The following is a 20,890-nucleotide window of genomic DNA, read 5'->3' on the forward strand; positions in this document are numbered from 1 at the left end:
ATATCTGTCAAATTCTCAAACTGTATCCAACTGTTGTACAGAAATAAGATGATCATGAAACAGGTAACCAGTTTTGAATAAAAACATATTCAAGATATAAGAGAGAGTTGCAGACAGCAATAATCAAGGGAGTTTTGTTTGAACGAACATAAAACACTTCTGTGGATGGATAAAATTTTATAAACTTATTGGTCTGGGAAAGTGCCGAAACACAATTATTCCATTGGCCAATGATGTAATAATTGTACAAACATGTGACTGCCCATGTCCTCTGCCCCACCCCTCCTCCTGTAGAATATGCCCTTCCATTACGCCACATCATCTTACCCTTTACATTAATTTACAAAAAAAATAATGTAACTTCAAGCTCCTCTGGTCTAAAGCACTTCTAAGATTTCACTGGTACGTTTTCCACTGAAGTTCATAAGGTATTTAAGTGGTGACCCTAAACTACTACTTTACCACTCAACTGAGGTACTTTATAAAGAATTCAGAGGATGACATTCAACACACTCATCTCTCACGTTAATCTAGCTTTGGTTAGATTAAGGCTAGTTAAGCTTTCACTCCTTTAACCATACATTTAATCCATTTCATACAACAACTGGGGCAGAATTACCATCCAAAAGCCGAAAGCTTTTCTAGGTCAAGTGACCCTAATCAAAAGCCGTATCTTATCTGTCTCATATCGTTAGATTAAAGCTTTTCAATGCTTGTGGGTCAGTGGGAAACACTTTCTATCAGTGTTCTCAATGGAGAAGATAAAAAAAAAAAATTCAGAGAACACAACACTTGAGAGGTACACTGTACTGATTGTGTGTGTGTTTGTGTGTCGTTATATGATGAAAAAAACCTTTAGAGCCATGGCGAAATGTTGGCGACGAATACTTTTAAACTGTCAGCCAGCGAGTAATCACCGTAAACCTCTTTCAACTCGCAAAAAAAAAGGTGGGATTCTATAAACTCACCATATTGACCAAACTCACGTCGGAGATGCGCCAGTTTACCTTGTTCAGACAACTTAATTCACCGGTTGCTGGGGATATCTTAATCTAATCCCTATTACCAATATCCACTAAATATGTATATATCCACAGAAATGAAGAACTGACACTCACCTAAACGTTAACTCTGAGGACTCGAGGAGACAAGACGCAAAAGTGTCTCAATCCACAGTCCAAGCTGCAAATGTGGTAAACTGCGACATCTTTCACCTGTGATTGAGGCACAGATACGGTCTACCACGACCGACTCTGCCAGCGACCTATCCTGGTAGCCAGGATAGCCATCGCCAGCGTCCCGCAATCAGGGAACAAAATTGTTAGCGAACATAACAGGCAACTGATGGATGGTGTCCACTCTATAATAAATATTTCCATCTATGTACCTGTGACTTTTCTTGTAAATAATTTGCAAGAGTCAAGGATCTTGGAACATGCTCATAGTTTCGTTGTAGTAAAACGAAGTGGAGAATAAGACCATTTGGTAATTTCTAAGGTATTCACGTAATTTACTCGATGTTTCCTAACTTGAATGGTAAGATATAATATTAGTACAGGTGATTCTGTCTGCGGGCGGGTTAATATATCTTGGACGATACAGTGACATATTCATGGTAGCATTCCTCTCTCTTCCTAGGCAGATGTAAAACATAAATTTCTTACAATGCTGAAACCTTGATTATGGCTATATACTCATGAACAAATTCCTTCCGTCCATGTCTGAAGTTCTGACGTTTACATTATTAAATTTAGAGAAATTTATCACCCACACTCGCTCATATTGGAGACTGTGGTCAAGCTATCATATACTTTGATAATCAAGGTAAAACACTCACTCCCCCGAACTATCCAGTACTTTTACTATTAATACTATATGAATTTTAGAATTATGACGCACCAAAATGCACAAGCAGAAAAAAGTAAGATGTTAGAGTATGTCATATTTAACCGTAGATAGACGAGTTACCCCACTGTTCGTGATGAACTATACATTGGATTCTTACAGATGACCTCCCCTTCTACCAATACGAGGAACTGCAAGACATTTTACCATGTAATTTTCGAGTTATGATGACCCCTAATCGGCTGGTTCTTACAATGAGGTAACATTCAGTTTTAAAATTGGCAAGTCTGTCATTTTGCCACACGCCATATATCGATATTTCTCACTGTTTGTGACCAATTACATTGGACTCCTACAGTAGACCTCCTCCTTGGATACCATTACTGCGAGTCTTACATTTTGATTAATTATGATTTACAAAATGGGTAAAGTCGAGGGAAAACGTTATTGGAAAACGTAAATTTATATAACACGAATCATGAAACGCCATCCCGTCCACTGCCAGTGACAAAGTTGTACTGGATTATTTTTTTTTTCGACTTATGGTGGGTCTGAAATCATGTTAGTAATTTAGAATTAAAATCGAATGAGAACCGTTCAATTGGTACGATGATATGACCGTAATTATTGAGAGTGTTTGATAGTATGATAAACAGGTTTTATTGTTTGATGGTGTGATAAACAGTTGTTCTTATCAATTTCAACATAATATATACTTTCACCTCTGCTCCCTTGCGCTTTAAGGCAACAAAATTTCACCTCATTTTGTTCAAACTTCTTTTTTATCCCATCCGGTTCGACTCTCCTACACGTTCATCTCAACTACAATTCCCTCCTCCTGCAGCCTAGCCGGACGCCATCTTCGGCCATGTTGGTTGGACCTGTGTATTTTATTTCTATCTCCCAGGGGAAGCCTGCTGCTTTTCCTGTGTAATGCTGAGTGTATAACAAGAGGTTATTGTTGTAAGAGTGGACGTCTACAGTTCCGTTGTTCTCCATCACTTCCTTGTGTTTTCATTAATGAAAATATGTAAATGTCGAAGCGAACAGTCAAGAGAATATCATACACCATTATCAGAAGAGAAGATGAATTTGACAAAACAAAACTCACCAGAGATTCAATGGCAGAAAAGCGCTCAACACATCCGCTGGTTAGCTGTTTGGGCTTTAGTCTGCCACAAGGGGGTGTCATTTACGGCCGTCAGTGTTTAGCTGTCGAGCTCCAACCATCGACTGAGAAATCTTGAACACGTTCTCCAGGTGATAAGGATAATTCTATGACCACGTACACTTTTATCAAACTCATTTAAGTGCGAATCTAAGGTGGCGGGAAGGGCACGGGAGCATTGAGAGTGATGTTATAATGTGCATAAGACATTTAGAAAGTCCTCATTTGCTCGCTTCGTCCATTTCCTCACTGTAAACCAAAGGTCAGCAACCTGATCACAGGGAATATTAAGACAAAACGAGAATATTCCTCTGAAGTCAACGCACATAAAGCACACACACACACACACACACACACACACATATATATATATATATATATATATATATATATATATATATATATATATATATATATATATAAAGTGTGTGGAAGAAGAAAGTTAAGAGTAAATGTGAATAAGAGCAAGGTTATTAGGTACAGTAGGGTTGAGGGTCAAGTCAATTGGGAGGTGAGTTTGAATGGAAAAAACTGGAGGAAGTGAAGTGTTTTAGATATCTGGGAGCGGATCTGTCAGCGGATGGAACCATGGAAGCGGAAGTGGATCATAGGGTGGGGGAGGGGGCGAAAATTTTGGGAGCCTTGAAAAATGTGTGGAAGTCGAGAACATTATCTCGGAAAGCAAAAATGGGTATGTTTGAAGGAATAGTGGTTCCAACAATGTTGTATGGTTGCGAGGCGTGGGCTATGGATAGAGATGTGCGCAGGAGGATGGATGTGCTGGAAATGAGATGTTTGAGGACAATGTGTGGTGTGAGGTGGTTTGATCGAGTAAGTAACGTAAGGGTAAGAGAGATGTGTGGAAATAAAAAGAGCGTGGTTGAGAGAGCAGAAGAGGGTGTTTTGAAATGGTTTGGGCACATGGAGAGAATGAGTGAGGAAAGATTGACCAAGAGGATATATGTGTCGGAGGTGGAGGGAACGAGGAGAAGAGGGAGACCAAATTGGAGGTGGAAAGATGGAGTGAAAAAGATTTTGTGTGATCGGGGCCTGAACATGCAGGAGGGTGAAAGGAGGGCAAGGAATAGAGTGAATTGGAGCGATGTGGTATACAGGGGTTGACGTGCTGTCAGTGGATTGAATCAAGGCATGTGAAGCGTCTGGGGTAAACCATGGAAAGCTGTGTAGGTATGTATATTTGCGTGTGTGGACGTATGTACATGTGTATGGGGGGGGGGGGGTTGGGCCATTTCTTTCGTCTGTTTCCTTGCGCTACCTCGCAAACGCGGGAGACAGCGACAAAGTATAAAAAAAAAAAAAAAAAAAATATATATATATATATATATATATATATATATATATATATATATATATATATATATATATATATATATATATATATATATATATATATATATATTTTTTTTTTTTTTTTTTATACTTTGTCGCTGTCTCCCGCGTTTGCGAGGTAGCGCAAGGAAACAGACGAAAGAAATGGCCCAACCCTCCCCATACACATGTACATACACACGTCCACACACGCAAATATACATACCTACACAGCTTTCCATGGTTTACCCCGGACGCTTCACATGCCTTGATTCAATCCACTGACAGCACGTCAACCCCTGTATACCACATCGCTCCAATTCATTCTATTCCTTGCCCTCCTTTCACCCTCCTGCATGTTCAGGCCCCGATCACACAAAATCCTTTTCACTCCATCTTTCCACCTCCAATTTGGTCTCCCTCTTCTCCTCGTTCCCTCCACCTCCGACACATATATCCTCTTGGTCAATCTTTCCTCACTCATTCTCTCCATGTGCCCAAACCATTTCAAAACACCCTCTTCTGCTCTCTCAACCACGCTCTTTTTATTTCCACACATCTCTCTTACCCTTACGTTACTTACTCGATCAAACCACCTCACACCACACATTGTCCTCAAACATCTAATTTCCAGCACATCCATCCTCCTGCGCACAACTCTATCCATAGCCCACGCCTCGCAACCATACAACATTGTTGGAACTACTATTCCTTCAAACATACCCATTTTTGCTTTCCGGGATAATGTTCTCGACTTCCACACATTTTTCAAGGCTCCCAAAATTTTCGCCCCCTCCCCCACCCTATGATCCACTTCCGCTTCCATGGTTCCATCCGCTGACAGATCCACTCCCAGATATCTAAAACACTTCACTTCCTCCAGTTTTTCTCCATTCAAACTCACCTCCCAATTGACTTGACCCTCAACCCTACTGTACCTAATAACCTTGCTCTTATTCACATTTACTCTTAACTTTCTTCTTCCACACACTTTACCAAACTCCGTCACCAGCTTCTGCAGTTTCTCACATGAATCCGCCACCAGCGCTGTATCATCAGCGAACAACAACTGACTCACTTCTCAAGCTCTCTCATCCCCAACAGACTTCATACTTGCCCCTCTTTCCAAGACTCTTGCATTTACCTCCCTAACAACCCCATCCATAAACAAATTAAACAACCATGGAGACATCACACACCCCTGCCGCAAACCTACATTCACTGAGAACCAATCACTTTCCTCTCTTCCTACATGTACACATGCCTTACATCCTCGATAAAAACTTTTCACTGCTTCTAACAACTTTCCTCCCACACCATATATTCTTAATACCTTCCACAGAGCATCTCTATCAACTCTATCATATGCCTTCTCCAGATCCATAAATGCTACATACAAATCCATTTGCTTTTCTAAGTATTTCTCACATACATTCTTCAAAGCAAACACCTGATCCACACATCCTCTACCACTTCTGAAACCACACTGCTCTTCCCCAATCTGATGCTCTGTACATGCCTTCACCCTCTCAATCAATACCCTCCCATATATATATATTTCAATTTTCCAAAAGAAGGAACAGAGAAGGGGGCCAGGTAAGGATATTCCCTCAAAGGTCCAGTCCTCTGTTCTTAACGCTACCTCGCTAACGTGGGAAATGGCGAATAGTATCGAAAAAATATATATATAAGAGACGTAGAGGAGGGCAACAAGGTCGATATCAGAATTGTATTAGCTCGGTTACAAAGAGCAGTTAGAGGCCATATATTAGAACATGGAAGAGAAAATGAAAAGGTGACGATCACAGCCTACAAGTTTTCACAGAACAGTTTCATGATGTCAAAAAGGTGAACAGTTCTTCGAACTGTTGCAAAAGCAGAACGAACCGGGGCCATAGCAGGAAATCAAAGGTGAATGTTAAAACAGAACGAAGAAGGGCCATGGCATTTAATCAAAGGTGAATGTTAAAACCCTTCAAGGGATATTTTAGTTCAAATGTTTTATGATAAGGAAAGTTCTAGAGACAGGGGCGAGCACGATCGTAGATATCCCTCCTCGTACATTACAACTGAGAAAATAAATATACAAGTAATTTCTGTTTTCTTTTCTGTACTGAGACAGCGTTGGCAATATTCTTAATCAGTATAATAAAGCATGACAATCATACACAGGGAGAGGGAAAGTGCTCCAGCGATAACAAGTAGGAGCGATAACAAGGACATAGAGACACACGCGCCTATCAAGAATGTTTACCAACTTGGCGAGCACGCCCATGGAGGCAATCGCACTCTAAAAATCTGGCAATATCAAATTCAAACACGGTGCCCAGGAGATACGGTGATCGTAAGACGAATGAGAGAGAACCAACTGTGGAAGACACACGTATGGGGAATTCATGGAAGGGAGGATAAGATGAAGATAGGAAAGAAACGAAAAAAAAATCGCGCGAGCTTCTGGTGGCAACGAGAGCTTCTGAGGATGATGCCAGATGTTGAGTATTCCTGGTAAATTATATGGGAGGGTATTGATTGAGAAGGTGAAGGCATGTACAGAGCATCAGATTGGGGAAGAGCAGTGTGGTTTCAGAAGTGGTAGAGGATGTGTGGATCAGGTGTTTGCTTTGAAGAATGTATGTGAGAAATACTTAGAAAAGCAAATGGATTTGTATGTAGCATTTATGGATCTGGAGAAGGCATATGATAGAGTTGATAGAGATGCTCTGTGGAAGGTATTAAGAATATATGGTGTGGGTGGCAAGTTGTTAGAAGCAGTGAAAAGTTTTTATCGAGGATGTAAGGCATGTGAACGTGTAGGAAGAGAGGAAAGTGATTGGTTCTCAGTGAATATAGGTTTGCGGCAGGGGTGTGTGATGTCTCCATGGTTGTTTAATTTGTTTATGGATGGGGTTGTTAGGGAGGTGAATGCAAGAGTTTTGGAAAGAGGGGCAAGAATGAAGTCTGTTGTGGATGAGAGAGCTTGAGAAGTGAGTCAGTTGTTGTTCGCTGATGATACAGCGCTGGTTGTGTGGGGCCTGGATGTGGAAAGGGAGCTGTGGTTTCGGGCATTATTGCATGACAGCTAGAGACTGAGTGTGAACGAATGGGGCCTTTGTTGTCTTTTCCTAGCGCTACCTCGCACACATGAGGGGGGAGGGGGATGGTATTCCATGTGTGGCGAGGTGGCGATGGAAATGAATAAAGGCAGACAGTGTGAATTGTGTGCATGGGTATATATGTATGTGTCTGTGTGTGTATATATATGTGTACATTGAGATGTATAGGTATGTATATTTGCGTGTGTGGACGTGTATGTATATACATGTGTATGGGTGTGGGTTGGGCCATTTCTTCCGTCTGTCTCCTTGCGCTACCTCGCAAACGCGGGAGACAGCGACAAAGTAAAATAGATAAATAAATAAATAAATAATTATATACATATATATATATATATATATATATATATACATATATATATATATATATATATATATATATATATATATATATATATATATATATATATATATATATATATTCCTATGAGTGCAAAGGGAAAATGAAACACAAAAAGTTCCCAAGTGCACTTTCGTGTAATAATCACATCATCAGGGGAGACACAAGAGAGAAATATATGTCAGTTGATATAAATCGAAGAGACGAAGCTAGGACGCCATTTGGCAAACATGTGATTGTCCAAATGGCGTCCTAGCTTCGTCTCTTCAATGTATATCAACTGACTGTTATATTTCTCTCTTGTGTCTGCCCTGATGATGTGATTATTACACGAAAGTGCACTTGGGAACTTTTCGTGTTTCATTTTCCCTATGGACTCATACGAATATCTTGATCATGCGCAAATTTGTGATCCTTTCCAATATATATATATATATATATATATATATATATATATATATATATATATATATATATATTTATATATATATATATATATATATATATATATATATATATATATATATATATATATATATATATATATATATATATATATATATCCCTGGGGACAGGGGAGAAAGAATACTTCCCACGTATTCCCTGCGTGTCGTAGAAGGCGACTAAAAGGGGAGGGGGCGGGTGGCTGGAAATCCTCCCCTCTCATTTTTTTTTAATTTTCCAAAAGAAGGAACAGAGAAGGGGGCCAGGTGAGGATTTTCCCTTTAAGGCCCAGTCCTCTGTTCTTAACGCTACCTCGCAAACGCGGGAAATGGCGAATAGTATGAAATATATATATATATATATATATATATATATATATATATATATATATATATATATATATATATATATCAGTAAAAATTAAAGCACCAGATTTGGGACACCACTGAAATAACTTAAGGATTTTGAAGAAATATATATTAATGAACTCCTCATACCTAAATGCAATTCAGACTGGGGGAATGTGATTTGGCGCATTCCATTTTTTACTATGATAATAATCTAGATACTTCTAGAATCATCACAACCCATGGAAACCTCTTCTAACTTTCCCTAACAATTTCAGTCTATGACATTTTTGATGTTAATTTATAAAAAAAAATGTAATATCCATTGTTATTAGAAAATTAGTGGACTGTGTTTACTTAACTTCGGCATGCTATCAATATTGGAGAAGAAAGATATCATCTTTGGTATATTTCAAGAATTATACAAAACAGTATCATTAACCTTGACCTCTATGTGAGGTTTGGTGAGGTTTAATGAAATGTTGTTGATTTATGTTAATAATTTTCATAGATTAACACATTTTAAAAAGCATGTATCCAGGGTTTGGCCTAAATGGGGGAGGATAAAAACGTGCTAAGACTGATGAAAACTCAAAACGAGAATTATGGACGAACACAACGAATGTTAAGAGAATTTAGCATTTTAAGTAATTAGGGTGTTAAATTCAATCACTCATATCTGTCAAATTCTCAAACTGTATCCAACTGTTGTACAGAAATAAGATGATCATGAAACAGGTAACCAGTTTTGAATAAAAACATATTCAAGATATAAGAGAGAGTTGCAGAGAGCAATAATCAAGGGAGTTTTGTTTGAACGAACATAAAACACTTCTGTGGATGGATAAAATTCTATAAACTTATTGGTCTGGGAAAGTGGCAAAATACAATTATTCCATTGGCCAATGATGATATAATTGTACAAACATGTGACTGCCCATGTCCTCTACCCCACCCACCCTCCTGTAGAATATGCCCTTCCATTACAGCACATCATCTTACCCTTCACATTAATTTACATAAAAAATAATGTAACTTCAAGCACCTCTGGTCTAAAGCACTTCGAAGATTTCACTGGTACGTTTTCCACTGAAGTTCATAAGGTATTTAAGTGGTGACCCTATACTACTACTTTACCACTCAACTGAGGTACTTTATAAAGAAATCAGCGGATGACATTCAACACACTCAACTCTCACGTTAATCTAGCTTTGGTTAGATTAAGGCTAGTTAAGCTTTCACTCGTTTAACCATACATTTAATCCATTTCATACAACAACTGGGGCAGAATTACCATCCAAAAGCCGAAAGCTTTTCTAGGTCAAGTGACCCTAATCAAAAGCCGTATCTTATCTGCCTCATATCGTTAGATTAAAGCTTTTCAATGCTTGTGGGTCAGTGGGAAACACTTTCTATCAGCGTTCTCAATGAAGATAAAGAAAAAAAAAAAATTCAGAGAACACAACACTTGAGAGGTACACTGTACTGATTGTGTGTGTCTGTGTGTCGTTATATGATGAAAAAAACCTTTAGAGCCATGGCGAAATGTTGGCGACGAATACTTTTTAACTGTCAGCCAGCGAGTAATCACCGTAAACCTCTTTCAACTCGCAAAAAAAAAAGGTGGGATTCTATAAACTCACCATATTGACCAAACTCACGTCGGAGATGCACCAGTTTACCTTGTTCAGACAACTTAATTCACCGGTTGCTGGGGATATCTTAATCTAATCCCTATTACCAATATCCACTAAATATGTATATATCCACAGACATGAAGAACTGACACTCACCTAAACGTTAACTCTGAGGACTCGAGGAGACAAGACGCAAAAGTGTCTCAATCCACAGTCCAAGCTGCAAATGTGGTAAACTGCGACATCTTTCACCTGTGATTGAGGCACAGATACGGTCTACCACGACCGACTCTGCCAGCGACCTATCCTGGTAGCCAGGCCATCGCCAGCGTCCCGCAATCAGGGAACAAAATTGTTAGCGAACATAACAGGCAACTGTTGGATGGTGTCCTCCACTCTATAATAAATATTTCCATGTACCTGTGACCTTTTCTTGTAAATAATTTGCAAGAGTCAAGGATCTTGGAACAAGCTCATAGTTTCGTTGTAGTAAAACGAAGTGGAGAATAAGACCATTTGGTAATTTCTAAGGTATTCACGTAATTTACTCGATGTTTCCTAACTTGAATGGTAAGATATAATGTTAGTACAGGTGATTCTGTCTGCGGGTTAATATATCTTGGACGATACAGTGACATATTCATGGTAGCATTCCTCTCTCTTCCTAGGCAGATGTAAGACATAAATTTCTTACAATGCTGAAACCTTGATTATGGCTTGATTATTATCCAGTACTTTTACTATTAATACTATATGAATTTTAGAATTATGACGCACCAGAATGCACAAGCAGAAAAAAGTAAGATGTTAGAGTATGTCATATTTAACCGTAGATAGACGAGTTACCCCACTGTTCGTGATGAACTATACATTGGATTCTTACAGATGACCTCCCCTTCTACCAATACGAGGAACTGCAAGACATTTTACCATGTAATTTTCGAGTTATGATGACCCCTAATCGGCTGGTTCTTCCAATGAGGTAACATTCAGTTTTAAAATTGGCAAGTCTGTCATTTTGCCACACGCCATATATCGATATTTCTCACTGTTTGTGACCAATTACATTGGACTCCTACAGTAGACCTCCTCCTTGGATACCATTACTGCGAGTCTCACATTTTGATTAATTATGATTTACAAAATGGGTAAAGTCGAGGGAAAACGTTATTGGAAAACGTAATAAATTTATATAACACGAATCATGAAACGCCATCCCGTCCACTGCCAGTGACAAAGTTGTACTGGATTATTTTTTTTTCGACTTATGGTGGGTCTGAAATCATGTTAGTAATTTAGAATTAAAATCGAATGAGAACCGTTCAATTGGTACGATGATATGACCGTAATTATTGAGAGTGTTTGATAGTATGATAAACAGGTTTTATTGTTTGATAGTGTGATAAACAGTTGTTCTTATCAATTTCAACATAATATATACTTTCACCTCTGCTCCCTTGCGCTTTAAGGCAACAAAATTTCACCTCATTTTGTTCAAAGTTCTTTTTTTATCCCATCCGGTTCGACTCTCCTACACGTTCATCTCAACTACACTTCCCTCCTCCTGCAGCCTAGCCGGACGCCATCTTCGGCCATGTTGGTTGGACCTGTGTATTTTATTTCTATCTCCCAGGGGAAGCCTGCTGCTTTTCCTGTGTAATGCTGAGTGTATAACAAGAGGTTATTGTTGTAAGAGTGGACGTCTACAGTTCCGTTGTTATCCATCACTTCCTTGTGTTTTCATTAATGAAAATATGTAAATGTCGAAGCGAACAGTCAAGAGAATATCATACACCATTATCAGAAGAGAAGATGAATTTGACAAAACAAAACTCACCAGAGATTCAATGGCAGAAAAGCGCTCAACACATCCGCTGGTTAGCTGTTTGGGCTTTAGTCTGCCACAAGGGGGTGTCATTTACGGCCGTCAGTGTTTAGCTGTCGAGCTCCAACCACCGACTGAGAAATCTTGAACACGTTCTCCAGGTGATAAGGATAATTCTATGACCACGTACACTTTTATCAAACTCATTTAAGTGCGAATCTAACTAAGGTGGCGGGATGTCGTGTTGTGCATAAGACATTTAGAAAGTCCTCATTTGCTCGCTTCGTCCATTTCCTCACTGTAAACCAAAAGTCCAGCAACTTGATCACAGGGAATATTAAGACAAAACGAGAATATTCCTCTGAAGTCAACGCATATAAAGCGCACACACACACACACACACACACACACACACATATATATATATATATATATATATATATATATATATATATATATATATATATATATATTTGGGAGCGGGGGGCTGGAAATCCTCCCCTCTCGTTTTTTTTTTTTTTAATTTTCCAAAAGAAGGAACAGAGAATTGGGCCAGGTGAGGGTATTCCCTCAAAGGCCCAGTCCTCTGTTCTTAACGCTACCTCGCTAATGCGGGAAATGGCGAACAGTTTGAAAGAAAGATATATATATATATATATATATATATATATATATATATATATATATATATATATATATATATATATATTTTAATTTTCCAAAAGAAGGAACAGAGAAGGGGGCCAGGTAAGGATATTCCCTCAAAGGTCCAGTCCTCTGTTCTTAACGCTGCCTCGCTAACGTGGGAAATGGCGAATAGTATCGAAAAAATATATATATAAGAGACGTAGAGGAGGGCAACAAGGTCGATATCAGAATTGTATTAGCTCGGTTACAAAGAGCAGTTAGAGGCCATATATTAGAACATGGAAGAGAAAAGGAAAAGGTGACGATCACAGCCTACAAGTTTTCACAGAACAGTTTCATGATGTCAAAAAGGTGAACAGTTCTTCGAACTGTTGCAAAAGCAGAACGAACCGGGGCCATAGCAGGAAATCAAAGGTGAATGTTACAACAGAACGAACAAGGGCCATGGCATTTAATCAAAGGTGAATGTTAAAACCCTTCAAGGGATATTTTAGTTCAAATGTTTTATGATAAGGAAAGTTCTAGAGACAGGGGCGAGCACGATCGTAGATATCCCTCCTCGTACATTAAAACTGAGAAAATAATCATACTAGTAATTTCTTCTTTTTTTTTCTGTACTGAGACAGCGTTGGCGATATTCTTAATCAGTATAATAAAGCATGACAATCATAAACAGGGAGAGGGAAAGTGCTCCAGCGATAACAAGTAGGAGCGATAACAAGGACATAAGAGACACACGCGCCTATCAAGAATGTTTACCAACTTGGCGAGCACGCCCATGGAGGCAATCGCACTCTAAAAATCTGGCAATATCAAATTCAAACACGGTGCCCAGGAGATACGGTGATCGTAAGACGAATGAGAGAGAACCAACTGTGGAAGACGCACGTATGGGGAACTCATGGAAGGGAGGATAAGATGAAGATAGAATAGAAAAGAAAAAAAAAATCGCGCGAGCTTCTGGTGGCAACGAGAGCTTCTGAGGATGATGCCAGATGATGATCACATATCATCAACGGTACAGGACTAATCTATCTATGGTCGTCTGTAAACCTGTGCATGTTTATAGCCTTCTGCTGCTATCTTGGACTTACGAAAGGTCTCGTCCTCCTCCTCCCTCTCTCTCCCATCCCTTACGTATTCACATGGGAGATACCGAAGCACCAAGAGGGAAAGAAAGAGATTGGCTCTGGGCAAGTTGAGGATATATGTGAATGTTGTTCAGTCCAACTGAAGGATATACAAATCCATATATCCAACGGATTATTTCGCACGGGCTTATGAAAAAAAAAAGAAAGAAATGGCCGTTATTAGGGAGACAAAGTATAGCAACAAACTCGTCTATTTCTTCGAATCATACCAACCAGTTCATAAGGCAATTCATTTTCCTTGTTAGAGGGTTCTTTGTCAGCTTCAAATGAGGACTTTATATGAATGTATAACTCAACCCTCCAAGAATATCATTATTCCGGCGCCCGGAAAATGGTCTCCTACAGTAACTTTGCTCCGAGGTCCCCCCACACAAGGTCACAGGGCCTCTGAGAGGAATTTAATCCGGGGGTACGAAGTTTATTTCGGGTCCGCATTCTCTTCCCCAAGTAGACAGTGTTCACTGACGTATTATAGTTCAGTAGTGTCTAGTTCACATACACTTTAAGAATACTTTCAACTATGTAGTCTCACACATCAATGTGAATGCTGCTAAGTCTTCAATATATGCAAATATTGTCTGAGATGCTAGGAAATTCCCCGGACCCCCCCCCCCAATTGGACCCTTAGGCCTAAGCACGATGTATCCCCCTGAAACCTCTCTCTCATTGGCCGTGCTTGAAGCTCAAACCAGCCCTGATCTAACTGGTAAAATGTTCTAATCTCAGTTATTTTCTTGCCGCAGGACTACAAAGAGTAGAAAAGATAACTTCTCTCCAATGCATGGCATGAAATACAGGAACGAAAACGCAGCCTTGCGTAAACGAGTGGGTGTTGGCGGGGGGGTAATCAGTTTATGTACACCCTCCCCCCATAATACCAAGACACCTTTACATAACAATACGTATCACATCATGTTTTCTACGACAGTGATACACTAGCACTGTCACTGACAGCACCTTCTACAGTGAGTGATCACCTAATCGTACCTGAACATGACCCGGAGTTAAAGAGCACCTTAAAATAAACAACTCCATTAATTACTAGCCTCGACCTCGATGCTCTTATACACAGAGCTCCCTATTCCTGACTGATGATGAGCTATGATTTCCCTTCATATGAGGTATTTACATACGCTTCAATGTTATCAAAAGTATATTCGTTACCTTATACCACTCGGCGTGCCCCTTGTCTCCCTCCTCACCCCCTACATATCTCACTGTCCATCTCTTAGGCTAATGGATACAATCTTGTGTCAACTCACATTTCATTCCTTCAAGAGAACTCAAATGTTCTTTTGATCATACCTACAAAGGTAGCGTCTCCTGCTACTGTGGACCAAATTGGCCCGGGCGACGCCAAGGCGTCTTGAAGGCACAGGTGAGCATCGGGTTGCGTCCCTCCACTACGATCCTCTCCCGGGATACAATTACATATCCTTTATACTCACCCCGGGAAACTCTCATCATGTCCGTACTTCCCTGATCATCAACCCTTGCTTACAACTGCATTTCCTTAAACTTATAGTTTCCTATATGACAGAAAAACAAGAAACAACAAGGATCTGACTTTCAAAATACCATGCCTCAAATAAAAGAGCAACATATATCATTCACCAACCTTTCCTGGTCATTCATGACATTTCTTTATATAATATTCTGAACATGAGCGACTCGGTGAAGTCGCATCGCACTCAACTTTCGGAGACTCCATAGATCTGATTTTCTTTCTTAATTAAGTGGGTGGACTCAGACTGTATGGCGTGCAAGACCTGTCCTTGACACGGGTCATACTGACTATGAATATAATGAACCATTTATTTGTACGACATCAACAACTCAAGACACTCATGCGGAATTATAATTCGAAACTAAGTTACCCATACAATAAATTACGTTTTCTTTAAAAGAAATCCATTTTCTTTATCATACAAGCATACACTATACTATATTAACTCCAAACCTCTAAGTACAACAGGGAATCTCAAAATTAGTTAAGAAAAGATGTATCTCAGTTGCATTTAAGCTCCTGCCTACACAACACTATAGCGAACCTACGGATTCTTGCTGTTTACATAAATTAGTATGTACTGCGTCACGGATGAAATGTAAACAGTTCAGTCTGTATTACATGGTCTCGGTTATGCCATATTTGCAATGCCCTGTGAATGTATTTCCATCTTGTGAGTGTTCAACGGTGTACACTATTGTTTGCTGACTTTACAGATGATGTGTAACGAGGTTTCAGGAACTATCGCCTCGGCGTATTACGTTGTACATCACTTTCGTACTTCGAGGAAGCGCCAAGATCAGAGAAATATTGTCATGTTTACTGCAACGAAACCAGAGTCCTCTATCCCAAGCCGCACTACAGATCTTTCTGTGTTTTCCCCTGACCGCTTCATTATTCCTCGGTTCAAGTTACTGACAGCAGATCACTCTCGGCGTACCATAGCGATCCCATTCACTCTATCCCCTGCACGCCTTTCATCCTCCTGCATTTATCTAATTTTTTTTAATGTCCTAACCCCTCAAAACATCTTTCATTCCATCCCTTTATCTCCATCTCGGTCTCACTTTCTTCTCCCTGTTCCTTCTACATCAAACATGTATATCCTTCAAGTCAACCTCTCCTTACACATCCACCCCGTTTGTCCAAATCATTTCTCAACCTGACTCTTTTTACTAACCACCTCTCTCTCTCTCTCTCTCTCTCTCTCTCTCTCTCTCTCTCTCTCTCTCTCTCTCTCTCTCTCTCTCTCTCTCTTAACCTGTCAATTACCACTTGATCAACCCTCCTCACACCACATATTGTCCCCCAATATTTCATTTCAAATATACCCATCCTCTTCCGCGCTTTTTGATCCACAACCCAACACCCCGCATCCATACAACGCTGCTGGGACTGTTACACCATAAAGGATATCGAGCTTTGCCTTGGCAAACAATGACCTCTCTTTCCATACACTTCAAAGACATCTGAAACACTCCATTTCCTCCAGCTTCTCTCTAGCCATGTTCAAACTTCAGTCAAACCTTCTCTTCCTATTCCTAAACTTCATAGATTTACTTTTATTCACATTAACTTTCAAATTTCTCCTACACTCTCTCTCTCTCTCTCCCTAAACTCAGAGACCATCTTCCTCAGTTCCACAATGGAGTCTGCCACCAGAGCCGTGTCATCTGCAAACAACTAACTCACCCCCTTAGCGCCCCCACCACCAACAGACTGCAAAGCCGCCTCTCTTTCCAAGACTCTCGCATTTACCTCCTATATCAACACACAGATTATACACACACGGTAACATCACACACCGTTGCCGTAGACCCAACTTCACCTATAACCACTCGTCCTCCTCGCGTCCTACTCGCACAAAGTCTTCACTTCTTGTAGCCACCCTCCCACACCGTCAATTCGTAACTTCTCTCATAGTGTATCTCTTATCAACCCTGTCATACACTTTCTCCAGCACAGACTCATTCTATTCTGTTCAGTCCTCCTGTCTCTTTAGCAAGCACTATATTTGCTTTCTCCCACTCCCTTGCCACCAGGGTCTCTTCCAACTATTCTATAAGCAAGAGCTTCTGCAAACTCCTGACTGTATATGCGGAAAGGCTTCAGCATATGCGTGTGCCTTAGGCTGTTCAAGAGATGTCGAGAGCCTGCTTACCTCTTTTCTCTCAGATCCAATGCTCTTCGCGGCCTCTTCTCGACCTCACCGCACTATCTTCGGCGTTCTGATGTCTTGTACTGCGAATACACTTTAGAATCTGTCATTCACTTCCTCGTGTGTATACTCCGTCTTCCAAAACTCGTCCCTGTGAATCCCGTTGTGTGTGTGTGTGTGTGTGTGTGTGTGTGTGTGTGTGTGTGTGTGTGTGTGTGTGTGTGTGTGTGTGTGTGCGTGTGTGTGTGTGTGTGTGTGGAGCAGTTGTTCTCAAACACACAATTTACTTATGGGTTTTAGCATTGATTTTCGTCCACGAATTCGCTTCTCCTCCTCCCTTGCGTATGATACGCTCATTTTACATTCTTGTACCTTTTTAAGATTTGGCTCAATGGTGTATTGTCTGTATCCTCACTACAGACCACTTCTGTGGTCTCTTTGTTTTTTTTGGCCATCTCTCTCTCTCTCTCTCTCTCTCTCTCTCTCTCTCTCTCTCTCTCTCTCTCTCTCTCTCTCAGGTATAAGACTTCACTCAACACCCTGTAGCATTTAAAAAACTCCCACTTCCTGGCTTACGTCCACCAGAGAACTGGCTCGGCTCTATGGTGACACCCGACACTTTTATCGCTTCTATGGATTCTGATCCCCCTGATGCCTTTAGCCCACTTTAACACCACACCTTCAAGCACGACGTGATCGCTTTTAGCAAGCGAGGTTAAGGAAATATATATATATATATATATATATATATATATATATATATATATATATATATATATATACATATATATTTTTTTTTTTTTTTTTTTGTTTTTTTTTTTTTTTACTTTGTCGCTGTCTCCCGCGTTTGCGAGGTAGCGCAAGGAAACAGACGAAAGAAATGGCCCCACCCCCCCCCCCCATACACATGTACATACACACGTCCACACACGCAAATATACATACCCACACAGCTCTCCATGGTTCACCCCAGACGCCTCACATGCCCTGATTCAATCCACTGACAGCACGTCAACCCCTGTATACCACATGACTCCAATTCACTCTATTCCTTGCCCTCCTTTCACCCTCCTGCATGTTCAGGCCCCGATCACACAAAATCTTTTTCACTCCATCTTTCCACCTCCAATTTGGTCTCCCTCTTCTCCTCGTTCCCTCCACCTCCGACACATATATCCTCTTGGTCAATCTCTCCTCACTCATTCTCTCCATGTGCCCAAACCATTTCAAAACACCCTCTTCTGCTCTTTCAACCACGCTCTTTTTATTTCCACACATCTCTCTTACCCTTACGTTACTTACTCGATCAAACCACCTCACACCACACATTGTCCTCAAACATCTCATTTCCAGCACATCCATCCTCCTGCGCACATCTCTATCCATAGCCCACGCCTCGCAACCATACAACATTGTTGGAACCACTATTCCCTCAAACATACCCATTTTTGCTTTCCGAGATAATGTTCTCGACTTCCACACATTTTTCAAGGCTCCCAAAATTTTCGCCCCCTCCCCCACCCTATGATCCACTTCCGCTTCCATGGTTCCATCCGCTGACAGATCCACTCCCAGATATCTAAAACACTTCACTTCCTCCAGTTTTTCTCCATTCAAACTCACCTCCCAATTGACTTGACCCTCACCCCTACTGTACCTAATAACCTTGCTCTTATTCACATTTACTCTCAACTTTCTTCTTCCACACACTTTACCAAACTCAGTCACCAGCTTCTGCAGTTTCTCACATGAATCAGCCACCAGCGCTGTATCATCAGCGAACAACAACTGACTCACTTCCCAAGCTCTCTCATCCCCAACAGACTTCATACTTGCCCCTCTTTCCAGGACTCTTGCATTTACCTCCCTTACAACCCCATCCATAAACAAATTAAACAACCATGGAGACATCACACACCCCTGCCGCAAACCTACATTCACTGAGAACCAATCACTTTCCTCTCTTCCTACACGTACACATGCCTTACATCCTCGATAAAAACTTTTCACTGCTTCTAACAACTTGCCTCCAACACTATATATTCTTAATACCTTCCACAGAGCATCTCTATCAACTCTATCATATGCCTTCTCCAGATCCATAAATGCTACATACAAATCCATTTGCTTTTCTAAGTATTTCTCACATACATTCTTCAAAGCAAACACCTGATCCACACATCCTCTACCACTTCTGAAACCGCACTGCTCTTCCCCAATCTGATGCTCTGTATATGCCTTCACCCTCTCAATCAATACCCTCCCATATAATTTACCAGGAATACTCAACAAACTTATACCTCTGTAATTTGAGCACTCACTCTTATCCCCTTTGCCTTTGTACAATGGCACTATGCACGCATTCCGCCAATCCTCAGGCACCTCACCATGAGTCATACATACATTAAATAACCTTACCAACCAGTCAACAATACAGTCACCCCCTTTTTTAATAAATTCCACTGCAATACCATCCAAACCTGCTGCCTTGCCGGCTTTCATCTTCCGCAAAGCTTTTACTACCTCTTCTCTGTTTACCAAATCATTTTCCCTAACCCTCTCACTTTGCACACCACCTCGACCAAAACACCCTATATCTGCCACTCTGTCATCAGACACATTCAACAAACAAGAGGAGTGAATGTTGGGGTGAAGAAGGTGGTGAGAGTGAGTGAGCTTGGGAAGGAGACCTGTGTGGGGAAGTACCAGGAGAGACTGTGTACAGAATGGAAAAAGGTGAGAACAATGGAAGTAAGGGGAGTGGGGGAGGAATGGGATGTATTTAGGGAATCAGTGATGGATTGCGCAAAAGATGCTTGTGGCATGAGAAGAGTGGGAGGGGGGCTGTTTAGAAAGGGTAGTGAGTGGTGGGATGAAGAAGTAAGAGTATTAGTGAAAGAGAAGAGAGAGGCATTTGGACGATTTTTGCAGGGAAAAAATGCAATTGAGTGGGAGATGTATAAAAGAAAGAGACAGGAGGTCAAGAGAAAGGTGCAAGAGGTGAAAAAAAGGGCAAATGAGAGTTGGGGTGAGAGACTATCAGTAAATTTTAGGGAGAATAAAAAGATGTTCTGGAAGGAGGTAAATAGGGTGCGTAAGACAAGGGAGCAAATGGGAACTTCAGTGAAGGGCGTAAATGGGGAGGTGATAACAAGTAGCGGTGATGTGAGAAGGAGATGGAATGAGTATATATATATATATATATATATATATATATATATATATATATATATATATATATATATATATATATATATATATACATATATATATATATATATATATATATATATATATATATATATATATATATATATATCATATATTCCATGCTATAGGATCTTACAGGTAAGGTTGACACATGGTGTTGAAGGCACT

The 20,890-nt window shown here is 40.3% G+C and overlaps 1 protein-coding gene across 3 annotated transcripts in view; it reads right to left on the reverse strand.

The window, feature by feature from the left end:
• The window catches only part of LOC139764628 (cyanocobalamin reductase / alkylcobalamin dealkylase-like), a 327,989-nt gene that overhangs the window by 71,882 nt on the left and 235,217 nt on the right, over positions 1-20,890 (reverse strand). Inside the window, exon 1 of one of the 3 annotated variants that reach the window (XM_071691476.1) lies at positions 2,957-3,106. The exons of 1 other annotated variant lie outside the window; for it this stretch is intronic. The gene's annotated coding sequence lies outside the window, so the exon portion shown is untranslated. Of the gene's footprint in view, positions 1-1,118; positions 1,270-2,956; positions 3,107-20,890 lie in introns of those variants that run through there. One more of the 3 variants, XM_071691475.1, reaches the window with a different exon arrangement.

Source organism: Panulirus ornatus, chromosome 50 (genome assembly GCF_036320965.1).
Source record: "Panulirus ornatus isolate Po-2019 chromosome 50, ASM3632096v1, whole genome shotgun sequence".
NCBI classification, from domain to species: domain Eukaryota; kingdom Metazoa; phylum Arthropoda; class Malacostraca; order Decapoda; family Palinuridae; genus Panulirus; species Panulirus ornatus.